Here is an 8369-nt window from a genome sequence, read left to right on the forward strand (position 1 = left end):
GGACAACATTGTCAACGCCATGCTAGAATCGGAGGAAGCTTGGGAGCTAACAAGCACCTTCGCGGCCACAGTGAGTCGAGCGAATGAGAAGACGAGCTGTCCCAGGCTAAGGTAGCGCACGTTGCTCGCGGAGCCATGCTTTACGGCCGTTCCGCAAGCATCGCGCACTATCCTAGCCACCACGAAACTTGCAACTTGTATTATAAAGATTGTCAATAAACGAATATAAAAAAAAAAAAACAAAAAAAAAACACATAAACATTTACACACACAAGCATAAACACGCATGGGCGCAGTATGCTCTTACTATGGGAACTTAATTGTTTAATTACTTTTTTTGTCGACGTACGATCTTCATGTAATTGCCAAAGCACAAGTCTCTAGTATTGGAAATACGCCTTTTACAGATGTAAGGCTGAGGGGGTGAATATGGGGGTGGAGGGTAAATTTTAACAAAAACCGAAATTGTATAAATTGCATATAAGTATACATTAAAAATTTGGAGACTCTAGCAATAAAGTTGTAGAAGATATAATTTTATAACTGGTTTTCGATAAGTTTTTTTTATCGATAAAAAAAGATCTGATTGAATTATTGATTTTCCAGCTCTTATATCTTCGGAAATCGACGCGTTCAAACATACGGACAGACGGACGGACGGACAGACGGACATACAGACAGACGGACAGGGCCAAATCAACTCAGCTCGTCGCCCTGATCAAGAATATATACTTTGTGGGGTCTGCCACGCCTCCTTCTCCCTGTTACATACATTTCAACAAAACCATTATACCCTGATTTCCCATTGAAAATGGGTTCAGGGTATAACAAGTAAGAAAGCTCTAGTCGAGAGTGCCCGACTACGAGATCCCCTGAACCCTTCGAGCAATAGCTGTTTCAATAATTTTTCGCGTCTTTCTGCTTACACAAGAGACGCACACACACTCACACAGGCATATACACACACACGCACACACACAGAGATACGCACGCACGCATAAACACGCATTGGCTGCAGTGGTGGCCTACTAAGGGAACTTAATTGTTCAATAACGTTTCTTGTGGATGTAGTTTCTTCATGAAACTTTCAGTTTGTGATCATATCATGGATATGTATGTATTTGCCAAAGCACAAGTCTCTAGTATTGGAAATACGCCTTTTTCAAATGTTAGGGTGAGGGGTGAATTAGGGGTGGAGCGTGAATTTAGACAAAAACCGAAATGCATATAAGTATACGTAACAAATTTGGAGACTCCAACTTTAAAGATGTAGGAGATATAAATTTATTACTGGTTTTCGATGTTTTTAATCGATAACAAAATAACGGGGAATTTTATCGATATTTAAAGCAAAACTCGATAAAAAAAAATGTCAAGTCTCTAGCTCACATATCTTCCGAGATCGACGCATTCAAACATACGGACAGACGGACGGACGGACAGACGGACAAGGCTAAATCGACTCGGCTCGTCGCCCTAATCAAGAATATATATACTTTATGTGGTCTGCCACCCATTTTCAATGGGAAATCAGGGTATAATGGTTTTGTTGAAATGTATGTAACAGGGAGAAGGAGGCGTGGCAGACCCCACAAAGTATATATATTCTTGATCAGGGCGACGAGCTGAGTTGATTTGGCCCTGTCCGTCTGTCTGTCCGTCTGTCCGTCTGTCCGTCCGTCCGTCTGTCCGTCTGTCCGTCTGTCCGTATGTATGAACGCGTCGATTTCAGAAGATATAAGAGCTAGAGACTTCAATTTTTTTTTAAATGTCCGTAATTACAGCGCGCATATCAAGTTTATCATTAAAAATCGATAACTCAACCCGATCTTTTTTTATCGATAAAAAACCTTATCGAAACCCAGTTATAAAATTATATCTTCTACACCTTTATTGCTAGAGTATCCAAATTTTTAATGTATGCTTATATGCAATTTATACAATTTCGGTTTTTGTTAAAATTAACCCCCCACCCTTAAATTCACTCCCTCACCATAACTTTTGTAAAAAGCGTATTTCAAATACTAGAGACTTGTGCTTTAGCAATTACATGCATATCCATGTTATAAACATAATCTAAAAGTTTCATGAAGATCGTACGTCCACAAAAATAGTTATTAAACAATTAAGTTCTCATAGTAAGCGCACACTCAGCCCATGCGTGTTTATGCTTGTGTGTGTATATGTATGTAATTGTTTGTGTATGTGTGTGTGTGTGTGTGTGTATGTGTGTGTATGTATGCCTGTATGTGCGTGCGTGCGTGCGTGTGTGTGTGTGTGTGTGTGTGTGTGTGTGTGTGTGCGTGTTTCTTGTGTAAGCTGAAAGACTCGGAAAATTATTGAAATACATAGCTATTACTCCAAGGGTTCAGGGGATCTCGTAGTCGAGTAGTCTCGACTAGAGCTTTCTTACTTGTTTTATGTGGTTTTGTACGAGGGTATATTCAGTATTACTATTAATAACAAGTAAGAAAGCTCTAGTCGAGACTACTCGACTACGAGATCCCCTGAACCCTTGGAGTAATAGCTATTTCAATAATTTTTCGCGACTTTCAGCTTACACAAGAAACGCGCACACACACACACACACACACACACACACACACACACACACACACACACACACACACACACACACACACACACACGCACACACGGGCATACATACACACACATACACACACACACACATACACAAACAATTACATACATATACACACACAAGCATATACACGCATGGGCGGCAGTGAGCGCTTACTATGAGAACTTAATTGTTTAATAACTTTTTTTGTGGACGTACGATCTTCATGAAACTTTTAGATTATGTTTATAACATGGATATGCATGTAATTGCTAAAGCACAAGTCTCTAGTATTTGAAATACGCTTTTTACAAAAGTTATGGTGAGGGAGTGAATTTAAGGGTGGGGGGTTAATTTTAACAAAAACCGAAATTGTATAAATTGCATATAAGCATACATTAAAAATTTGGATACTCTAGCAATAAAGGTGTAGAAGATATAATTTTATAACTGGGTTTCGATAAGGTTTTTTATCGATAAAAAAAGATCGGGTTGAGTTATCGATTTTTAATGATAAACTTGATATGCGCGCTGTAATTACGGACATTAAAAAAAAAATTTGAAGTCTCTACCTCTTATATCTTCTGAAATCGACGCGTTCATACATACGGACAGACGGACAGACGGACGGACGGACGGACGGACAGACGGACAGGGCCAAATCAACTCAGCTCGTCGCCCTGATCAAGAATATATATACTTTGTGGGGTCTGCCACGCCTCCTTCTCCCTGTTACATACATTTCAACAAAACCATTATACCCTGAAAAATGCCGCGTCCTAGAAGATTTAATCTTTCCCGGCGGACCCATGATGCAATTAGGCAACGGAATATCGCGAGTCAATTATCTGATGAAGAACGAGAAATCGCCCGAGAAAGGCGCCTCGTTAGTACCCAGCAAAGAAGGGCCTTAATTCGTGCTTCTCAAAGAGAGGCAACCCGTGAAACGGCAATAAGAAATGGTTCAAGGATTGATTTGAATCGAGCAGCGTTCGATATGATTGCACCATTGACTACAGCTTGAATCGTTTAGTTTGCATTGGTCCATTGGACGTTGTTTGTCAGCATTGTGGGGCATTGAAGTTTGCTGGTGAAACGCACGGTTTGTGCTGCCTTAGTGGTAAAGTGACATTGCCATTGGTGGTCCCGCCACCAGAGCCATTGCGTTCCCTGCTTTATGGCGAAACACTAGAATCACGACATTTTCTAGCGAACACTCAAAAATACAATGCCTGTTCCAAATGACTTCATTTGGGGCGGAAATTATTGGAGACGGATATAAGGTAATTTACGTTAAAAATTTTATTTTCTATGATTGTAAAAAAAAAAAAAAAAAATTTGGAATAATGTAGTTTGTTAGATTTCTGTAAAAAGTTTTTGTTAATCTAACTATAACTATGGCTTTGAATTTAAAGATTCAAGGCCAGATTTGCCATCGCATTGGATCATTGCAACCTATTGAAGATGCACAGCACAAATTCTTGCAAATATACTTCATGGGCAATATGGAAGAACAACTTGACCGCCGTCAAGAAATCAACACAGCTATGAAAAGAACAATTCTCCAAAATTTGCAGCAAATGCTTCACGAACATGCAAGCCAAGAGATGACTATAAAGTAGTAAGCAGAGCAGATAAGAGACCAGCTGGGCCACATGAACGCAGATTTAATGCTCCAACAATCGATGAAGTGGCAATCCTGATTGTTGGTGAAAGCTTGGAAGCACGTGATATTGTGCTTACACGACGCAGTACTGGGCAACTACAAAGAATATCTGAAAGTCACCGTTCATATGACGCTTTACAATACCCGTTGATGTTTTGGGAAGGAGACGATGGATATCACTTTAATATCAAAATGATTAATCCATTGAATGGTAAAATCATTGTTTTCATTTTAACTTTATATACATTTCATTCTGTTTTCTTTTGGTACACAAAAAAAGTTATCACTCTTAATTTAGTAGAGAGTAGGTGTAAGAGTCGTAAACCTATTAGGGGTTCTAAAATACAATTTTTACTGTATTTGTTTCAGGTGAGGAAACTGCCAAGAAGGTTAGTTAGATGAATTATTACACATAATAATATTAATAAAAACAAAAATAAAAATGCCCATTTAGTATTTCGATGTATTTAAAAATATAGATGAAATACAAAGCTCACTTAATAAAATATAAAAATATTTTGAAACATTAAAAAAAAATTAGCAGAAGTTGTACCGCTCGGGATTCGAACCCGCGACTTCTCGATCGAGCGTCACGCTACTCAATACGCCACCTCACTTTTGGAAGCTGCGGTGGCAAAACTAAAATAGATTCACTGCTGCAGCGTCATCTAGCAAAACTAAATCAAACTAACTGCTGATGTGATTCTAAGAATCTGCTAGAATAACCAAACTATTTTAAAACGCGCATTTAGTATGAAAACTATAAATTAAATAGAAAACTCATTTATCAATATATAAAAATATACAATTAAAAAAATTAACATCAGTTCGATCTAGCGTCATGCCGCTACTCACTACGCCACCTCACTTTTGGAGGCTGTGCTGGCAAAACTCAAATAGATTCACTGCTGTAGCGCCATCTGCCAAAACTAAACCAAACGAACAGCTGATGTGATTCTAAGAATGTTCTAGAAGCAGTATGAATGTATGTGTGCTCACGTATACAATGCTGTTGTAGCTGCTGCACGTGCGTTTGTTTATTGGCCAAATATTTGATTGTTTTTAATTAATTTCTGACTTAACGGAATTTGATGAATCTTTCAGCATATGATATACATATTATATTGAATATTTGAGAAATCAAAAAAAAAATTAAAAATTATTCACAATTAGCTATAGTGGCATCTGACTTGAACCACTAACCAGAGAACACATAGACCGGACAAGTAGTGTAAAGCGTTTTGCACACTTTTTTTCGGGAGTTATCTCCCAGACCCTTCGTATTTGCTCGGCTCCTCCATTTTTGGGTTCGGGCTACGAAAAAATACGAAAGCACAATCATTTCGCTTCATGCGCTCGACCGAGATGGTCAAATATCCCTATGCGCTGAATGTTTCCCTTGCTCTCTCTCTCTCACGATGCTCTCTGCTCTCTCAAATATGTATATGTATGTATGCATGTGAGCCTCACATTGTGAGCACAAGCAGCAGCTCACGAAAATTGAAATTTCTTCGCTGCGAGAACCCATGCCTTCCCTTCTGTGTGAAGAGTATACCGAACTTTTCAAACCGTTTGTCATGCGTTTTCCTTATTATTTGTGGGAAGGGTATGAAAGCGTTGGCGCGCATAATTAAAATGTTTTCGCGACGAGCATGCACACATACACTGTCCCTTGCTACATGTACTATGAGCATTTGTATGCCTGTGTGTAAAGCTCTGGCTGCCTGTAGCAATTTTGAAGCCCAGCATTTGCATTTGTCGATCTTGTGAAGTGCTCACATACATATGTATGTATGTATGTGTATACATTTGATTGTGTGTACGCATGGAAGGCGCTGCTCACAATTATGGGATATAACTTGTAGAAGCACTTGTATGCCTGTGTGCCTTTACATGTGCGTGTGTGTATGCATGGGAGATGAATATTGGCGTGTGCCTCCCTCAACCTAGAATGGTGTGAACGATTTTGGGTTTTATTTGAAGAGGCGCGCTTACATTTAAGTAGCTGATTTTATTTCAATGATCGTGGGCTTGCCTATCAGAATTATTTTTCTTTTAATGTAGTACTTGATTAATCCCAGTGGGCGAATTGGAATTAATCAAGTGACCATAGTCATATTAAAAAAAAATTTAAGTCTCTAGCTCTTATATCTTCGGAAATCAACGCGTTCAAACATACGGACAGACGGACGCACGGACAGACGGACAGACAGACGGACGGACAGGGCCAATTCGACTTAGCTCGTCGCCCTGATCAAGAATATATACTTTGTGGGGTCTGCCACGCCTCCTTCTGCCTGTTACATACATTTCAACAAAACCATTATACCCTGATTTCCCATTGAAAATGGGTTCAGGGTATAAAAAGATCTGCTGCTGCTATACCGCTCTATCACATTTGTTTTACCCTCATCTCGCTCTGTTCTCATCTCGCTATGTTAGAGAATCGTAGAACTGCAATTACTAGGATCGTGGTCGATGAGGTAACAAATCCCATCGTACAACTTATTGAATCAACTTCGTCATTCTCTATGTTAATCCGCATAGTTGCATATATGTTCCGCTTTATCAATGCAAAACAAGAGAGTCATTCTTCACTGATTCCTACAGCTTCTCAGTTAAGTTTCGCATTCCTTGCAGTCATATCTGTAATTCAACACATTGAATTCAGCGAAGAAATTAAGAAAATAACGAAATCAATCGTGTTACAACCGTTATTGCAAAAACTGACACCGTTTTTGCACCCACATCAGCATGACAGGCATGTGTTGAGGTTGCTACGTGTCGGAGGTTGTTTATTGATGGCACTATTAGCACATAATGCCAAATTCCCTTTATTGCTTCCAAAAAAGTGTCGTTTCGTGACGCTTTATTGGGAGCATTTGCATCGCTCTCATTGCCTAGCCAATCCACGGGTACTAATGGGCCTGCTTTGTCAGCAAGTTTGGCTGGTCAATGCTCGAGAGGCTTGCAGTGCAATAGTTTGAAAATGCGTACATTGTTTTCGCTACAAGCCCAAACTCCTAACCCAAATAATGGGCAATCTTCCCGCAGATCGATTACATGGAAATAGGCCGTTTGAGATAAGTGGAGTGGACTTTTGTGGTCCAATACTAGTTTCGCTGTGAATTCGTGGCAAATTGCCAGTAAAATGTATTTCTTTGTTTTCCCTCGAAGGCTGTGCATCTAGAATTAGTCACCGATTTAACCTCGAATTAATTTTTGATGTGCTTATCCAGGTTCGTTGGTCGACGTGGGCTTGTCCGGAAGCTGTATTGTGAAAATACCACCTCAAAGCTACTTTCCATGGCAACACAGGGGACATGGAAACGTTTGCTGCGGAGCGGGGAATGGTATTTTTCTTCATTATTCCTCGAGCGCCGCATTTCGGTGGCCTTTGGGAAGCGGCAGTGAAATCTGCCAAGGGATTGCTGGTGAAGGCAATGGGCAACACAATCTTGCTTCAGGACGAGGTGGCCACCGTGCTGGTCGAGGTCGAGGCCGTGCTCAATTCGCGGCCAATGGTCGCTCCCAGCAGCAACCCCAACGACGGTGAAGTGCTCACGACAGGGCACTTCCTGATAGGAGCAACGCTCGTGCCGCTGCCAATCGTGTCCACAGAGCCAGTCGACGACGTCAAGCTGACATGCTTAAAAAGATGGCAGCTAACATCAAGCGTTGGTTCTGGATCGACTGGTCAAGGGACTACCTGCTCAGCCTCCAGCAGAAGTCAAAATGGACGAAGGAGAGGCAGAACCTACAGGTCGGAGCAGTAGTGCTCGTGGGAGAGCACGACGCTCCTCCACAACAGTGGATGCTGGGCGTGGTAACAGAAGCCATAGCCGGCGGAGATGGTAGGGTGCGCGTAGTTGTCATTAAGACAAAATCTGGCACCTACAAAAGGCAATTTATCGCGTTACCCCGCTGCCAGTCAACTAACTTATACTTAATTATTTATTGAAGCCCTACGGCCTTTCAACGCCGCCGATGCTAAAGCATTTGCATATATAAGGCACTTGAAATGTATCGAAATTTAATATAGGAAATTGAAGTAGTGAATTGTTAATTATGAGCCACTGTTAAATATTTGTTCTTGGTGTCGCTCTCTGTTCGCGCATAGAT

General features: G+C 40.6%; 1 pseudogene; it reads left to right on the forward strand.

Moving 5' to 3' along the window:
- The first annotated feature begins 7474 nt into the window (after window positions 1-7474).
- LOC149268219 (uncharacterized) lies at window positions 7475-8369 on the forward strand (annotated as a pseudogene).

Source organism: Drosophila arizonae, chromosome X (assembly GCF_054131065.1).
Source record: "Drosophila arizonae isolate 15081-1271.41 chromosome X, UAZ_ARI_1.0, whole genome shotgun sequence".
Classification (NCBI taxonomy): domain Eukaryota; kingdom Metazoa; phylum Arthropoda; class Insecta; order Diptera; family Drosophilidae; genus Drosophila; species Drosophila arizonae.